This window comes from Ailuropoda melanoleuca, chromosome 7 (assembly GCF_002007445.2).
Source record: "Ailuropoda melanoleuca isolate Jingjing chromosome 7, ASM200744v2, whole genome shotgun sequence".
Taxonomy (NCBI): Eukaryota; Metazoa; Chordata; class Mammalia; order Carnivora; family Ursidae; genus Ailuropoda; species Ailuropoda melanoleuca.
In genome coordinates this window covers 54084399-54099654 of record NC_048224.1, presented here as the reverse complement: position 1 = coordinate 54099654, position 15256 = coordinate 54084399, and the positions used below count along the sequence as shown (strand labels likewise).

General features: G+C 54.1%; 1 long non-coding RNA gene across 2 annotated transcripts; it reads right to left on the bottom strand.

Moving 5' to 3' along the window:
- Positions 1-7900: 7900 nt before the first annotated feature.
- LOC117803034 lies at positions 7901-15034 on the bottom strand. Of its 2 annotated transcripts, XR_004626604.1 has the most exons (4): positions 14858-15034; positions 13705-13802; positions 11014-11275; positions 7901-9047 (listed from the first exon to the last, which is right to left on the bottom strand). It is a non-coding gene; the product is annotated as an uncharacterized LOC117803034 (long non-coding RNA). The 2 variants fall into 2 exon arrangements; XR_004626603.1 differs by lacking the exon at positions 7901-9047 and having other exon boundaries at positions 10750-11275.
- Positions 15035-15256: the final 222 nt, after the last annotated feature.

Sequence of the window (15256 nt, the reverse complement as noted above, 5' to 3'; positions counted from 1 at the left end):
CGAGGGCCGGGGCTGGCTCCGTAGCCTGTGGGCTGGCCGCCTGCCGCACACGAGTGTGCTGCAGAAACGTGGGGGGCAAGAATTAATCATAGAGGCACAACTGAAGAAGGGACGAGTGTACAAATAAACACGTATTAACACAGAGCCACCCTGAACACAGAAGCAGCCACGGGGGCCCCAGGGAGAGGTCCGTCCTCGGCACCCCTCCAGGGTCCACCCATCAAGATGTGGACAAAAAGACCCGGCCGTGGCCCTGAGACGCAGACAACGCAGGTCCCTCGGCAGCCCCTCACCTGCATGAAGAGGGGTGAGTGTGACTGGCTCAGGGCCATCTGTCCCCACCCACTGGGAGAAGGTCCCTCAATGGCACCCAGAAGGCAGGCAGGAAACACTCGAATGAATGGGAGGTTCCTTTTGATTCTAGCATCATAGTAAGGCACATGGCCTCTGGGGAGGCAGGCCTGGGTCTGAATGCGGGTTTTACCACTACTTGGCCTTGAGCCACGGCAAACCACCTAGCCTGGGCCATGGGGCTTCCAGAATATCTGGGGCACCTTCTGTCCTGAGGCACCCAGGAGCCCACGGCCCTACTGACCAGAATAACAGTACCCACCACTCGTTGAGCACTCTCCTGGTCCCTGGCTGCGGCCAAGGCCTTTCCCACACCATGTGACCTGCCAGTGGGACCACCTTTGTGGCCCCGTCTCAAAGATGAGAAAATCGAGGTCCACAGAAGCAGGGCCACAGGTCCCAGTTCAGATGGGGGACACACACACCCAAAAAATTAACTCAGAAGTGGAAAGAGCACTGCAATGTGAGTCCAAGAACCTGGGTCCGGGCCAACTGTGCTCCCGCAGAGAGACCCACAGCTGTGCGGGGCCATCTGCCTCCTGTCCCCAGTGGTGAGCCCACTGCCCCACACTCTGGATCCAGCAACAGCCCACAGACACCATGAGTCCGGGGCCTCAAGACAGCAAGCAGAGGCCTAGGCAAAGGTGTGTGTCCAGCAGGGACGGGGGATGAGCTCGGGACGTCTCAGAGGGCAGCGGCACTAGCAGCCGGGACGTGGTGGGCAGATGTGTTGAGTGAGAGCCTGGGTGCCCCACGTTAGGTGCTCTCATTTGTGTTTTCTCCTGGAAAGGAAAAGCAACCTGTGGGTGGGAGCCGAGGGAGCATCAAGGGTGTTAATGCATGGGGGCAGCTGGCGACAGGCTTTACCCACAGGGAGCCACTGAGGCACGGGTTCGTTTCAGGCTGACCGGGCCCTATTATGTGCCAGGCTCTGTGCTGGGAGTGGGGTTCAGGGCTGAGTGAGGGCAGGGGTCTCTACCCTTGAGGATTAGCAGAGGGAAAGGTGAGAGAGACAAGAAGCATCATTCAGGGTGGAACCAGCAGGGGCTGCACTCCAAGGCCTATGGGGTTGGCGGCTCAGGGAGGAGAGAGCCCACCACCGGGAGCCAGCTTCTGGACAGAGGGCCAAAGCCAGACGCAGAACTCCGTCCTCACCGGGAGACACCAGCCGGGCTGCCACCAGTCTTCCCAGCAAGGGCTGGGCTGGGCTTAGACCGCAGAGGGGAAAGGTTTGAGCTGGGTGAGTGGGTGGGGTCCCATCGCCAACCACCTAGAATCCCAGATTTCAAGATGCATATTGTATAAGGGGGTGAGGTGGGGTGATGAGGGAATGCCTGGTTTAAAATGCAGGTTCCCAGGGCCCATTCCCAAGGGCTCTGATTCAGTCCGTGGGCCCAGACAGGAATCTGCATTTGACCACCAGCCCAGGAGACTCTGGTGCAGCAGGTGTGGTGGGGGTCGCTGCGCGTTGATGCTTTGGTGGGGAGCCTGGGAGCTCCAGCATCTGACAAACACGAGGGCAGGTCCACCTCCGTCCCTTCCTTGCTGTGTGGCCTTCAACTTTCTTTCTTTTTTGTTTTTTAATTAATTGATTAATTTGAGAAAGAGAGGGTGAGAGAATGAAAGCAGGAGCAGGTACCGAGGGAAAGAGAACCCTCAGACTCCCCACCGAGCAGGGAGCCCAACATGGGGCTCAATCCCAGGACCCTGAGATCATGAGCTGAGCCAAAATCAGAAGTCGGACACTGAACCGACTGAGCCATCCAGACGCCCCTTCAACTTTCTTTCTGCTGGTGCCCCATGTCGCCATTAGAGGCTGGTGGGTGCAGGGTTTAAAAGCTCAGGCTCCCCAGTCAGACTACCTGAGCTTCAGTCCCACCTCTGCTGCTCACTGCCTGTGTGACCTTCTTCAGCCTAATTAACCTCTCTGTGCCACAGCTCCTTCACCTGCACAGGGGAGATAATAATAGCACCTGCCTCCCAAGACTGTTAATGGGAAATACATGTGTGCTGCCACCCACTAAACACTCACTGAACTATAGCTCCTGTGCATGAATTCTCAACTTCCCAGCAATCTCCCTGCACCTGGCTTCACCCCCACAACAGCCAGAGGGATCCTATTAAAGCCTGTGCTCCATCAGGGCACACCCCAACTGACAATCCACAGTGGCCTCCTATCTGGTAACCCTCTCTCTCACCATGGCCAACTGGCCCCAGCTCCTCAAAGTCCAGCCCATGTCTGTGCCCTCAGCCTGTCCACCACCCAGCTCCTGGCTCACTTGCCCATCCTCTGCCAGAAACTCTCCTTGGTTTGGCTCCTTCTCATTCCAAATGTTGATACCTATTGTGTACTGACTTTTGTGTTTGATTAGAATATTTGTACTTGCTTTTATGTTTCTAAAGAAACTCTGAAAGATTCCCTAAAAACTAAGAACAGTGATTATCGGGATGGGGAACCAAGCAGATAGGGGTGGAGGGAGAGAGGGGTTTTTCATCTTCTGGGTTTTGAATCACGTGAGTGCTCTATATGTTCACCAAAAATATATATTGATAAATGGACGAATTCAGTTTTTTTTCATCTAAGCCTTCTTAAAGAGGTTCTCCCTTACCAAATTACTAAAGCTGCCACCTTTCCATCACTCTTCACCCTTCACCTCCTTTATTTTTCAAATCAAAGTGTGTATTTGATTGATTAGTGTGTATCCCTCCCATTGGAACATCACCCTGTGAGCACAGAGCCATGTCCCATCCCAGGGCCATATCGGAGGTGCTTAATGGATCCCTGTGGAAGGAATGAAAAATCATCACAGAGCTACTCCCACCTGCCCAACTGTGCACACCTCCACACACTCTCCAGGGCCTACTGATGTTGCACCCAGGAACTGAACCTGGCATACCATCATTGCTCAATAAATGTTTGTTGAATGAATAAAAGACCTATTAATAGATGGATACATAACTTCCAGAGGGACAAGCAAAGCTTTTTAAGAGGAAAACACTTAGAAGTATTAGGCACAGAATAGATGCTCAATACATGGTAGCTACTATAATTATTACTAAAGGGCAATGACTTACCTGGGCCTATTTCTTTTTTTTTTTTAAAGATTTTATTTATTTATTTGACAGAGATAGAGACAGCTGGTGAGAGAGGGAACACAAGCAGGGGGAGTGGGAGAGGAAGAAGTAGGCTCATAGCGGAGGAGCCTGATGCGGGGCTCCATCCCAGAACGCCGGGATCACACCCTGAGCCGAAGGCAGACGTTTAACAACTGCGCCACCCAGGTGCCCCATCCTGGGCCTATTTCTGTGAGCAAGAGGAAGAAATGAAGCCAGGAGAACCCTGACGAGAGGGAGGAAACATTTCCAAAGACACAAAATTTTTCTTTGGAGTTTTTCTCCAATAATTGTAACATTTACCTTTACTTTTCAAAAAGTCTCTGCTGTATGGTCTCTGCTTGCCTACCCACCCTGCTATAGGATGTCCCAGACAGTTTGAGGGCCAAAAAAGCTACAGTTTTATACCAGTGACCAGGAAGACCACAACCCCCAAGGGTTCAAGGGGGCCACACCTAGGTAACCCCCTCCATCCCCATCCACCCCAGGGCTCCTCCAAGCCCTCCTCCCAGCAGCCCTGAAAGGCCACAGACATGTGGTGGAAAGAACTTGACCTCTGGAGTCTGAGCCCTGGATCCTGTCCCAACTCCTGACCTTCCAGCACATTCTATGCCCCAGTCACCTTACCTACTTCTTGATATGCCTGGTTTTATTTTGTCCTCACATCTTTAGGAAGCAGCTGTGTTCCTGCCACATTTCAGAGCTGGGGTGGTCGAGGCCGGAGAATCACGTGCTCACAATTACACTGTAAGAGCATCCCAAGCCAGGAGTCACATGAGCTTGTCTGTGCTCCCCACCCTCACCCCTCACGGCCTTAGGCAGGTGCTCCCACCCTATGATCCTCAGTTTCTCTATCTGTAAAATGGGGGACTGGAGGCTTCTTTTCAAATTTATTGTGAACATCGAAGGACTTGAAAAGTGACCCACGGAAGAGTCTGACCCAGCAGGGGCTCATCAAACATTTCCTTCCCTCCCTGGGGAAGCCCTGTTTCCTCCCCTCACTGGGACACGGCAGCCTCGGACAGGCCACCTTCCTGGTCTCCCGTGTGAGAGGGATGAGGATGGCCCAGGAGACACCAGACCATGTTGCTGGGAGGACCCTCAAGGGCCCAGGTCCACAAGCCTGGCACGGGGAGGGGCTGGAGCCAGAGAGAGAGGCAAAGACCAGCCCACCTGCCAGGGCCCTGCAAACCTCGTCACCGCAGCGACGTGGCACCTGCAGCCCTCTGTCCCCCAGCAGAGCCCCCAAGGAGCTCACAAAGGAGGAATGGAGAAGGAGGGGAGAGCAACCCCCTCCCATCTTTTGTTTCTTCCTTGCAGTGCTGCTTTTGGGGTTTCATTTTTTTGGGGGGGGTGTGTGTTGTTTTTTATCCAGCCACTCTGTGGTCCTGTCCGGGGCCTCCTGCCTCCTCCCACCTCCTTACTGGTGACTGTCACACGACAGACATTTTTAGTGGTGACAGCTGGCCTTGTGGAACTCGGCTCGAGTACGGGAATGGTTTTTAAAAAAAGAGTGAGCCAAACCACCGCCACTTGAAATAGCAATGCAGCGGGGAGGAGAGGCGGGCTCGCGCTGCAGGCAGGAGCTCGGCTGGGTTTCCGCACACACGGTGCTGGTGGAGGAAGGGCCAAGCCCAGGGGACCTCAGGACTCATCCTTCTCACCTCTGCCTTTGCCCGAGGGAGAAACTGAGGCCCCCGAGGGCGGAAGTCACACCCAAGATCACAGCTTGTGAGCGGAAGGGCTGTGACTCCACCCAGGTGTGTGCGGGTGTGACCAGCAGCCCCAGGCTCTGCGAGGTGACAAGGCCCCGCCTCCCAAGGCCACCTGCCCTTTCCTGACCTTGGAGAGAGCCCACGACAATGGGGGTGATGGTGACGGCTTCTGAGACCTGTGCTCCCAGCTGGGGGCACCACGAGGGCAGCGCCCCCACTCCCCTCCCAGCCTGGACTAGGCCCTGTCTTTGCAGGAACTCAGGTACCATTTGCAAGGGAAGGGCCAGAGCGGACTAGGATTCCAAGGGGCCCTCCTGCACCCCCTGGACCCTCACGTTTGTAGCCGTAGGATCTGGAGCCCGTTCAACTCCGCTTGGTCCAGTCCCACACCACGTCCTGGCCACTTCTGTCCCCACGAATTCCCTTTTGTAGCTTGAACCTGACCATCATGGGCGTAGGGACACCTTGGAAATCGGCAAATGCTACAAAGCAGGGCTTCTGTTCTCCTGAGAGCTCTGCGCGCTGTCCGCGGACCAGGACACCGCTGTCCAGGCGCAGGCACCCCCTTGTACCCATGGTTTCGCCGACCTCCTAAGCACCAGCTGGAGTCCGAGAGACCCAGGCCAGCTTTGCCCCTTCTGCAACCCCTGTGGGAACTTGGGCGGGTCTCAAGAACTCCCAAGACCTGCCCCCACACTGAGCCTCCTTTAGCTCCTCCGTAAAATGGGTACAGAGGTAGCAGGCTAGACCTCACGCTGGGAATAAAGGGGAAAAGGTGGGGGGAGTGCTCAGCCCAGGACCCGGCTTCATGAGTGGCAACTGTTCTTACCATCAGTGCGGGGATGTGGGCTCCCTGTCCATCCACCACCCAGCCCTCCTCCTTCTGGACCTCCACCCTTTGCTTCAGTCATCACGAAGGGGCAACCGATGCTCAGAACAGAAGAGCGCACGCCGGCTGGGCCTGAGCAGGGAGAAGGGAGGAGGAGGCCCCCCTTCCTTGCTCTGGACATGGCATTTTTTCTTTGTGTCACCTAAGCATGAATTCCCCAAGGCTGCACGACCTCCCCATTCCCTATGCCCTTCCCTGCTTTAATTGTCTCCACGACACTTACCTTCAATGCTGTCTGGGCCGGTTTGATGCCCATCTTGCCCCCAGAACGTGGGCCCCACGAGGACAGAGTGCTTGCTGCGACACCCGGGGCCTAGACAGATGCCCGGCTCATCAGCAGCGCTCAATCCACAGCCACTGAGGCACGAACGTACCCTGAGGGGCACCTCAGCCGCCGGACAGCCTCTCCGTGCCACCTGGAAAATTGTGGGGGAGGGGATGTTCAAAATTCGAGAAGGGAGACATGGAGCGGAAGGGGCAAGGTGGGAGAATAATCCTGCATCGCAGGAGGGACCTCGGTTCACGCACTACCTCCTTGTGCCCTCCTCCGCGGAGAGCCCCTGGGTACCTCTCATTCGAGCCTCCCAACACTTCGGGAGGTGGGGTTTTTATTATCTCCCCCACCCCGCTTGGCAGAGGACACTGAGGCCCAAAGAGGTGGATCCACTTGCCCAAGGTCACACAGCACTAAGTGTGGGAAACCCAGAGCCTGTACTCTTGCCATTGACAACCTATTAAAAATCTCCAGGGGTGCCTGGTTGGCTCAGTTGGTAGAGCACGTGACTCCTGATCTCGCGATCGTGAGTTCACGCCCCATGTTGGGCATGGAGCCTACTTAAAAAAAAATAAAAAGAAGGGGCACCTGGGTGGCTCAGTCGGTGAAGCGCCTGCCTTTGGTTCAGGTGATGATGACCCCAGGGTCCTGGGATCAAGCCCCGTGTCCGTAGGCCTCCTCGCTCAGCAGGGAGTCTGCTTCTCCCTCTCCCTCTACCCCTTCCCCATTCATGCTCACTCTCTCAAATAAATAAATAAAATCGTTTTTAAAAAAATTAAAAAATTAAAAAAATTTTAAAAAATGTTAAATCCGCAGCCCTGCCCAAGAGAGTCATCCTGAATCAGGGCAAAGAGAGAGAACCTTCTTTACTGTGAGGGAGATTCAGAAATTAAACAGGCTGGGGGCGCCTGGGTGGTGCAGTCGTTAGGCGTCTGCCTTCGGCTCAGGGCGTGATCCTGGCGTTCCGGGATCGAGTCCCACATCGGGCTCCTCTGCTGTGAGCCTGCTTCTTCCTCTCCCACTCCCCTGCTGTGTTCCCTCTCTCGCTGGCTGTCTCTCTGTCACATAAATAAAATAAAATCTTTAAAAAAAAAAAGAAAGAAAGAAAGAAAGAAATTAAACAGGCTGGTATGTGAAGCAAGGAGCTCCCCATCACTAGAAGGATTCAAGAAGAGGCTGGGCAACCCTTAGAGAGGGACAGGGGTACCAGGTTCCTGCACTGGGCAGGCGTGGGAGTGAAGAGAGGGACTGGAGGGCCTCAGTGTGAGACACTCGAGTCCGGAGATCCATATCCCAAGCTGAGCTGTGGTCAGTGTTTCTGTAAATAACACGGTTACTCTGCATTTAGAGGCTTAGAAAAGAAAAAATTAGAAAAGAAAAAATAATGCTGGTAAGTCAAATAAATGTATCAGCATGTCATAGTGTATATTGAGAAACGCGTTTTTACGTAAGAAAATCTTTGGTTAATAATATTTAATGTTTTTTAGAGTGACCATATGCCAGACTCTAACGAATATTTTAATATATTAAATATATATTTTTAAATGTTACCTTATTTCATCTTCACAACGATCCTGGGTAGCGGGCACTCCCATCACACATGTGGATTGGTCAGGTTTCTGCTACAACACTGCTGTGAAACAAACGACCCCCCCAATCCAGCCGTTTGCCACATCTCTCCTCCCCTCCTATAGGGCTGCAGGTCAACAGGGTTGGCTGGATTTAGCTCCAGGCCACAGGTCAGATTCAGGTCGACTCCACGGCTGTCTCCTTCTAGAACCATCAGCTCTCTGGGCCACGTGTACCTTGCCGCACATGGCAGAAGCTTAAGCGGCCAGGCCAAAAATCCAATCGTATTTCAAGCCAATGCTTTTGTCACATCCGCTGATATTGAATTATCCAAAGCAAGTCACATGGCCAAGCCCTCACTTGGGCGGGCGGGGGAAACAGCCAGAGGGAGAGACTGTGGTGTCACAGGGCAAAGAGCATGGATGTATAATTCCGTTACAGGAGAGAGTGAAAATTTAAAAGAATAATGTCCAATCTGCCCCCAAGAGGTTTTGCAGGTGAGCAGTCAGGGCCTCACATGGGGACCCAAGTGACCCAAGGTGACACAGCTGGTTACTGTGATTTCCCCTAGGATTCTGGCCCAAGCTGACGTCAAAGCCGCTCTGGCCCACAGCTTGTCGGGAGATCCTGGTACAGAAGTGCTGTTCGGTAAATGATGGCTTTGTTCTCCCAGTGCACACTTCACACAGGTGCGGTTTACTGCATGTCGCTTACAGTCAATGAAACGCTGACATTATTTCTTAAAAGAAACTTTTTTAAAAAGGAAAAAACGATCAGTCAGTAAATGAAGCGTCGGTACCCGGTGCAAGCCTTGATTTTGAAGAGTATCGGCAAAGGGCTGGCGATCGGCATCCACAGCGAGAAGCCAGTGGGCCCCGGGGACCTAGGCGGGGGCCGGCCATGGAGAGGCGAGGTCAGGCCTACACGGTGCGGCTGCTCCTGGAGACGATGTCAGCGGGAGGCCTGGCTCTCCTCAAGAACCGAAGGTGGAGAGAGAGAATGGCCAGCCTGGAGATGCAGCGGCGGGATGGAAAGGCAGAGGCAGACCCACTGCTCACTGGGACCTGCGCCAACTACTCCTCACGCGGAGACAAAGGGGGTCATGCCCCTGAGCCCACCAGTGGGCGCTGGAAGTCTACGGGATTCAGGGGAGAGGGTCAAGGCTGTGGTCCAAGGTCAGCGCCCATATGACACCCGCCCTTTCATCTTTTGGACTGCAGAAGTGATGGGGCGGGGGAGAAGAGTGAGGTTCTAGCCCTGGCCTGCCGGGGCCCTTTGCTTTGTGACCCACAATTCAAGTTATGCAATGCCTCTAAGCCTCAGCTTCCAACCAGTTTATAAAAAAACAAAGTGGCGGGGAGCCTGGGTGGCTTGGTTGGTTAAGCATCCAACCTCAGATTTCGGCTCAGGTCATGATCTTAGGGGTTGGAGATCGAGCCCCATGTTGGGCTCTGCAGTGGGCGTGGAGTCTGCTTGGGATTCTCTCTCTCCCTCTCCCTCTACCCCTCCCCACCTCTCTCTCTCTCTCTCTCTCTCTCTCTCTCTCGCTCTCTCACTCTGTCTCAAAACAACAAAGGTGGGGGGGAGACAGTCAATGAAAGGCAAGACTCAAGCACCTGCCCTACCTTCCAAGAGACCCCGTGTCCGCAGGGGCCTCCCAGCTAATGGGGGACGAAGCAGTGACCGTGTCTCTGCTGGGCAGCGCCTCGTGAATGCATGGGCTCAGGCCATGATGGGCGACCGGCGCTGACCTCCCAAAAAAAGAGAAAACAGAGGGTGTCATGCCTGGTGAGGAAACACCGCCCATCTGTGAAGTTGTCTCACCAGAAAGAGCAAGCCCGAACCGGGGACAAGCATCTAGACCCCAACGGTAACTTATGGGAAATACAGGGAGCACAGCCACGGGTCAGAAAACACGGTGGGGACCCAATCAGCCAAGTCCAGCCCGAGGGAGACTCTCCAGGACAGATACATTGCAACGAAAACAACACGGGGTCGAGGAGCGATTTAAGAAGCGATTTAAAACACTTACCGATCTCCATGTGTAGCCCTTAATTTAGACTCTGGTTCAAATGAAAATCATTCTGTAGGAATGCATGTTGTATATATGTCATATAATAGGCAATTCCATATTAAATACATAAATACGATTATAGATTAAATGTCTAGTGTATGAATATGCTAAATACTATATGAAAAAGATATGTGTTTATGTTTTAAATATAAACGGAGGCCATTGGAAATTTGATGACACGAGCAGTGCATCCCACATGTATAATGACATGTGAAATATATTTACACTTAAAAGAAATGCAATGATATCGATTGGAGTTTGGGAGCTATTGTGGCTTTGTGCTACATTTTGAAAGGCCCTGATTTCTCGAGCTGCATACTGAAGTATCTCCAGATTTAAAAAAAAAACATAACAGCTGGGAGTTGCTTCCAAGTAAATCAGGACAGGAAGCACTGGGGACAGAGGTGAAGCGACCTGACCGTGAGTGAGCATCGGTGCCCCCGCGTGACGGGCACCCCTGTTCATATACTCTTCTCTCCATTTCTGGTAAGTGCTTAGAATGTTCCATCATGAGAAGGTGAAAGCTGCCACCATTAAAAAAAAAAATAGAAAGGTTGTTGTTGTTTTCTGATTTTTTTTATTGTGGTAAAATACACATCATGTAAAATTGGCCATCCCGACCATTATTTTTTTTTTTTTTTTTTTTTTTTGTCAGAGACAGAGAGAGAGAGTGCACAAACAGGGGGAGCAGCAGGCAGAGGGAGAAGCAGGCTCCACGCTGAACAAGGAGCCCGATGTGGGGCTCGATCCCACGACCGTGGGATCATGACCTCAGCTGAAGGCAGATGCTTCACTGACTGAGCCACCCCGGTGTCCCCATCCTGACCACTCTTGAGTGCACAGTTCAGTGGCATGAAGGACATTCACACCATTCGTCTCCAGAACTCTTCTGCTTGCAAAACTGTAATCCTGTCCCCGTTAACCCCCGGCGACTGTCCTTCCACCTCCGGCCTTTAAGAAGCTGATGACCCTTGGTACCCCGCACCAGGGGGATCACACAGGATTGGTTCTTTCATGACTCGCTTACCTCGCTTAGCGTCACGTCCTCAGGGCTCATCCTGAGAAGGAAGCAGGAGTCAGAATCATCTCCCTTTTGAAGGCGGACGAATATTCTGTTATACCGACAGACCAGCCAACTTGCCCTTGTCCGTTCGTCCACCGGTGGGCTGTTTCCACATTTCGTGGGATGTTTCCACACTTGGACTCTTGCGAGTAATGCTGCAGCAGACCTGGCGGTACAAGCGTCTGTTGTGTCCACGTTTCTCGGAGACGATCACTGTGGTGGCGTCCTGTCCAAATCAGAAGTGGGAACTCAGGCCCACTGTTCCCGCCACATTCATAATAAAATACAACGAGCACTAGAGGTCAGGGGCCGTGCTAGACACCGCGGATACCACAGCGAGCAAGACAGACGTCCTCGGCCCTAGTGGCGCTGCTTGTCCCCTGAAGCCTGACAGGTCCTAGTGGCCTTCGGGGCAGGGGGAACAGGGCAAGCGCGGCCACCACTTTCAGGGGTTCTGGAAGGGAGGTGGGCTGAAAGGGGACAGGGCTCGTCAAAGGGTATGAAGTTCACCAGCCAAGCAGAGGGCAAGGGCAGAACCATTCCACCCGTCCCTATCAAGTTCACTGTCCTGCACCCATCCAATGAGTGACCCGCTCTCCCCCTCCATCTCTCCCTCCCCGCTGCCCGCCTTTGAACCCCTGGAATCAATCAGGCAGCCTCAGCTGTCAGCACGGCCAGTCACCTCTGCCTGAACAGAAGCTAAGCCCACCAAGCAAACTTCTGGGGTGAGCTGGGGTATCTCTCTCTCCTCGTTGTTCTACTCAGTGCCCAGGAAACAAAGTGGTTCTTCAAGTGGTGAGGGTTTGTCTTCAGACCCAAGAAAACTCCCGCAGGGCATCCCCACCGTGAGCCCCCCCCCACCCCCGTGTTTCTGCTCTCCGGACAGCCAGACACAGCACATGAGCACATGCAGCAAAGCATGTCATGATGGGTGAGTGCAGGCCCAGACGGTGGGGACGTGGGCCTCCAGGGACTCAGAGGGGAGGGTGGCCACGGTTCAGCATGAGTCTGAGCCCCCAGAAAAGAGGCTGTGGGGGGGGCAGGGCTAGAGAAGGAAGAGCCTGTTAGCAAAGGAGTAGAGTTTGGGTTTCACCCAGGGGCAATAGGGAGCCACTGAAGACCGTTCAGCAAGAGACACCTGAGCATGTAACGCCCTCAAAGGTTCCATCACTCTGGCTGCTGGGGTGAAGATGGGAAATGGGAGAGGGCAGGCAGGGGGAGGGCAGAGGGGTTGGAGGGTCCCACAGCCAGCAGGGGGTGTCTCCATCCCCATCTTGGGGACTGCCTGCAGGCAAGCCCCCACACACACACACACGGGAAACTCCCAAACTCTCCAGGGTTTTGTCTTTGGCCTTCACCCCAACCTCCTGCCAAGAGGGTCAGGAGGACACGGTTAAAAACAGAGCCCCAGAAGAACCCACGTGGGCCTGAGCAGTTAAGAACTTGGGGTAGAAGTCAGAGGGACCTGCTGGCCCCTTGGTGTTCGCAAAGCCTCAAGAAAGTCACCACCACTCTGAACCTCAGTTTCCTCTCCTGTTAAATGGACATACGCACATTTTTCCCTCACAGGGAGGTGAAGAGAACAAATGAGAAATTAGCACCAAGTGCTAGCACGGTGCTTGCTGGACAAAACTGTTGGTGACTGGTTATCAGTGGTAGTAGTGAGTATTACCATTACATATCACCCAACAATCGCTAAAACCCCATCCCTGCCCTGACCCGGGGCGGCAGGGTTCACGTATTCCTAGTCTTCTCTACCTGCCTTTTTCTGATTACTTCTGCTCTTATTCTCTAACCAGTGAGATCCTGCCTGTGCCTCAAAGCCCTGCACAAAAGTCACCTCCTCCAGAAAGCCTGCTGGGATTTCCCCCTCCCTACAATACAGGAAATTCTCACACCCACAGCCCCTAGCGCTCACTTCTGTGGCAGTTCCTAGCTTCCCATGCCATGAAAAGCTTGTGTCACCTTGTCACCTCCCCCTTCCAGCTGAGAGGGCTGAGGTCCTAGTGTAAGGGTTGGTATGGAGCAAGAGTTGAGCAAATGTGGGATGGAAGGGTGGAAGACGGGCAGACAAATGGGTGAAACATGTTTTCCGCATTAATTAGAGCTAGTTTCAAGTACAGAAACCCAACTCAAACTGCCATAGGCCAAAAGAGATAAGGCGGGCTCAGGCAAGGCTGGATCCAGGTGTTCAAATAATATCATCTTTTTTTCTCTCTCTCTGCTCTGCTCCGTACTGTGCTGGCTTCATCTTTGCCCAGGCAGTCCATGTGTTTGACCCTGGCAATCCTGGCCTTATACCCTACCAGCCTAGACTGCCAGCAGAAAGATAGCCTCACTTTCTCAGGGCTGCCTCGCACTGGCAGGCCTTGGGTCACATGATGGCACCCACCAAGCCCTCTGGCCAGGAGGATAGCCAGGCCAGGATCACGCGCTCGTTCCCAACAGAGGTTGGGGAACCACATGACCCAGGGAACTGAGGGGGAGGGGGGTACTGGGCAGGTAAAAACATCAGCCCCCCACCCCTCACAATGTTCCCAGTCTCACCCCCGGGGGTGGATCTGCAGGCTCCTTTTGGGGAATGGGAAGGGTAGACAGGGGGCCCTCTTCAGAGAACTCAACCCCAAAGAGGAAACCAATAAGTAAGCACATTACCAGGAGCCACACCACCGTCAGATCCAGAGCAGATGGCCCACAGAAGGCGTCGCCAGAGGAGGCTGACCTCTCCACCGGGGGTAGTCAGGGAAGGCTGTCTGGAAGAGGAGATGTCATGGCCTTGCCTCCCAACCGTCCTCCCCCAGGGATACCTGGCCCCCACCATCCCCCTGGGCAGCATCCCAGATCCAGAGAGAGGAGGCCTGACGTGGCCCTGATTCTGGAGGAGGGTTTCGGTGGGTGCACGGGCGAAGGGTGCCCCAGCCCACAGCATGTGCTCAGGGAACCAATAACTGGGGTCAGAGGCCACGCAAACATTCCGAAGCAGCTCTCCCCTCCTCCCTCCCAAGAACAAGCACAGGACAGTGACAACAAGAACTGCGCCAGACTGGGCACGATGCAGGCCCCATGCAACTCTGGGACACGGCTGGTGTCATCACTATCTCGCAGACAAGGACCCCAGGATGAAAGAAAGGGCGTCACCTGCCCAGCGTCTAACAGTAAGACTGAGCTGGGCCTGGACCCCGGTTCTGGGTGCTCGTGGAGCTCTGTCCCTGACACTTTCCTGCTTCCTTCCCCTCGAGAGCAATGGTCCCCATACTCGGATGCCTCAGGAGCTGCTGAAAATCCCATGTTCCTGAGCCCCTCCTCAAACCCTCCGCAGCAGGGTCTCAGGCCCGGGAATCTGCATTAACCACCCTCCCGGAGCCTCTGACACGGCCAGGCACCTGCAGGCATCTGGGAACACCATTTGGTTTCCAGAATATCAGCCCAGAAATCCCACCAAAGGGCTCAGGATTCAGGTGCAGATAATTCCCTTTCCTCAGAATCCCAAGAGTCCCACTGGGGAAGAGACCTCTGGGGGACAAGTGCCACCCTTGTCCTTCCCTGTCCTTCCTCGTGGCCCCACACACCCTAAGTGTTTAACAGAGATATTCAGTCCTTTCCCCTGTTCAAACACAAACGTACAGTCCCCACCAGGACTGGGGCGGCGGGTGGGGGGGTGTCCTCCTGCCAACACTTTCTGTGTGTTCCAATCTCTTCATGAAGGAGAGGCCCCGAAGCCTCGAGAGAGACTTTTCCCTGCCGTCTGAATTGCATTTGTGAAGGGTAATTGATTTGCTTCCCCATTCTTTATTAATCAAAGGCTCACCACAGCCGGCCAGGCCTCTGATCCAGGGAGCGGGGCCACACCAAGAGGATGCCATCCTTGTCCAGAGCACAGACACCGACGCTTCCGACGGGCATGGAGCCTTCACACCTGCGGAGCTTCCTCAGGTGTCCAGAACACTCCCCCGAAGTCCAAGGGCCCAGCACACCAGGTAGGAAGCCGGGGTTCCTGGCAGGGAGGACAGAGGAGTTGGCCAAGAACAATTTGCCAAGGTTACTGTGGAAGCAGAGCCCAGGTGCTGTCAGCCTTGAGGCCTGGGCTTCCTGCTTTTCTCTTAGATGTGACCAGAGCCTGAGAGCATGCCCCTGGAGTCCCTTGGCTACGGTACCAGAGCAGGGAAAAAAGGCCAGCAACCCAGTTAGAGCCGGCTTTCAATAACAG